Raw genomic sequence first — 3,051 nt, 5'->3', positions numbered from 1 at the left:
GGTGGGTGGCAAATTGGCTTAGCGGTCACACCCAGAGAGTGGTAGTAGACGGGTTGGTATCGACCTGGAAGGATGTGGGTAGTGGGGTCCTGCAGGGTTCAGTCCTTGGACTTGTACTCTTCAAAATCTTCATCAGTGACTTGGATGTGGGTGTGAAGTGTACTCTGTCCAAGTTTGCAGATGAGACTAAATTGTGGGGTGAAGTGCACACTCCAGAGGGTAGGGAACGATTAAAGGCAGACCTGGACAAGTTAGAAAAGTGGGCAGTACACAGTAGGGTGCAGTACAACAAGGACAAGTGCAGAGTGCTGCACCTAGGGTGCAAAAATATCCAGCACATCTACTGGCTGGGAAGTGGCCCTCTCAGCAGCACAGAAGCGGAAAGGGATCTCGGAGTCATAGTGGACTCCAAGATGAACATGAGTCATCAATGTAACGAAATGATCAGCAAAGCTAACTGCAATTTATCATGCATCAGCAGATGCATGACAAATAGATCAAAGGAGATGATACTTCCCCTCTGTGCGGCATTGATCAGACCACAGTTGGAGTACTGCGTATAGTTTTGGGTGCCATACCTCAAGAAGGATGTTGATAGACTCAAGAGGGTCCAGAGGACACTCATATGGTTAGGGGCTTACAGGACAAGCCCTATGAGGAGAGACTGAGGGGTCTGGACCTCTTCAGCCTCTGCAAGAGAAGGCAGAGAACTGATCTTGTGGCCACCTACAAATTCATTAGGGGGACACAGCAAGGGATCAGAGAGGCTCTGTTCTCCAGGGCACCTCTTGGGCTAACAAGGAACAATAGTCACAAACTGACAGAAAGCAGATTTAGGCTAGATATCAGGAAAAACTTCTTCACAGTAAGGGTGGCCAAAATTTGGAATGGGCTTCCAAGGGAGGTGGTGCTCTCCCCTACCTTGGGGGTCTTTTAGAGAAGGCTGGATAGGCATCTGGCTGGGGTCATCTGACCCCCCAGCACTCTTTCCTGCCTAGGCAGGGGGTCAGACTTGATGATCTGTTGAGGTCCCTTCCGACCCTAGCATCTATGAATCTATGAAAGACATTTATTTATGGGGTAAAATCATAAATTCAATAAGACTTGTTATAGACTTCAGTAATGTTAGAATTTCATTCATTGTATCTTCTGAAGAGATACGCAGGTCATCTAACTTGTGTTTTCCTTTATTCTTCTGCATTAATCAAACACTATTTCTGCACTACAGAATGTACCAAGAAGTGCTAAAACAAATTCGTGTGGTTGCATTTTAGTACTGGTATGAGCGTAAAATTTTCTCTAGTCTGTGATAAAAGAACCTGTAGGTCTCCTATAGTCTGACTGGCTGTTAATAAATCACATAAGGAATATGTATTAAGAAATACAGTAAGTCAAAAAAGGAGGTGAAAAAGATCCCTTTTATGAACCAAGGAACTGATGCAGAACTGTACTTGAGATGTGCTCAGATCCAATTCATTTCAATATAGCATACATGCATGATTAAAATTAACCGTAGGCTACTCTGTTTCCTGAATAAGGATGCTTTCCTAGACCAGAGCCCAAAACATTTTCAAAATGTCCTTAGCAGCTATAACTTTGTAATTAGTAACAATTGGCTATACGTGTTTTTTATGGTTATATGTCAAAGCAAACTCCATTTCAGGTTTCATGAAAGCCTTTTTTTCTGCTTTGAGCTATTATGGAAGAAGGAAATAAATTTTGATGTGAAAATTGAAGTCTGAAATGTTGCTGGGTGAGATTCTGGAAGTGCTAGAGATAAAAAGAACACTAAAATCTATGGTTTCTTGTAAAATATGAAGTTTTAAATCAAACCAGAGCCACTCATTTAGGGACGAAAGCATCAAAAATCCTAATCGGAGTAGAACAGATAAAAATGAATGAAGAGGAGGTAAAATGAATAAAGGATAAAAACGTGATGTGTTTGTATAGTATTCTCCATCCACAGATGACAAAATGGGGAACACGGAGGAGCTGCTCCAGAGCACAAATGTACACACCAGTCCTCCAGCAACAGAATACGAAGCAGAATCTAAGCCAGTGAGACCTGCAGATAATTTTAAATTACTTCCATCAGAAAATGGACCAAAAGCAGCACTCCAGCTACTGAGTTGGCCTGAGGACAACCTCTAACAGACAAATTAAGACAATCGCTGTGTTGTAGCTATACAAACCACTAACTCTGCAACTCTTCCTCTTCATCCCACACTATTGAGCAGTACCTTTAGGTGAACCATAGATCTCTGTATTTGTTGGTACTCATCAGAAGCTAGCACCTATAATAATAAAGTCCAGTGGCTAGATTGCTTTTAGTGCTTGCCTTCAAGTTGTAGTGTATCTGGCATGCTCCCAGCTATTAAGAGAGATGGAGTTCTTCAATATCTCAGAAATTCCACTGGGTGAAGATTTTCATAGGAGCACAGTTCATATGCTCATTTGAATTTTTGTAAGCAAAATCTGGGCACATGCTTGGGTTTTGTGTAGGTTCATGAGCGAGCTAGATCTGGTAACTTTGAAGGCTGCTTCAGGTTAATACCTGCTGACTCACTAGGGTAGCGGTGCCTCTAAAGACTCTACATCAACTTTCTCTGAATATATTTCATAGATATCATAGATATTAGGGCTGGAAGGGACCTCGGAAGATCATCGAGTCCAGTCCCACACCCAAAGGGCAGGAAGTCAGCTGGGGTCGTAGGATCCCAGCAAGATAAGCATCCAATTTGCTCTTGAAGGTGTTCAATGTAGGTGCTTGAACCACCTCCGATGGCAGGCTGTTCCAGATCTTGGGGGCTCGGACAACAAAGAAATTCTTCATTATGTCCAGCCTGAAACAGTCTTGTAGTAGTTTATGACTGTTCAACCTCGTCATCCCTTGGGGTGCTCTAGTGAACAAACGTTCCCCCAGATACTGGTGGTCGCCCCTGATAAACTTGTAGGTGGCCATCAGATCACCCCTGAGGCTACAGTTTGCCAGGCTAAAGAGCCCCATGGCTCAGCCTGTCATCGTAAGGTCTGTTTTCCTGACCTCTGATC

Source organism: Gavialis gangeticus, unplaced genomic scaffold, assembly GCF_001723915.1.
Source record: "Gavialis gangeticus isolate Ggan-Ray unplaced genomic scaffold, GavGan_comp1, whole genome shotgun sequence".
Taxonomy (NCBI): Eukaryota; Metazoa; Chordata; order Crocodylia; family Gavialidae; genus Gavialis; species Gavialis gangeticus.
This window is presented reverse-complemented; position numbering follows the sequence as displayed.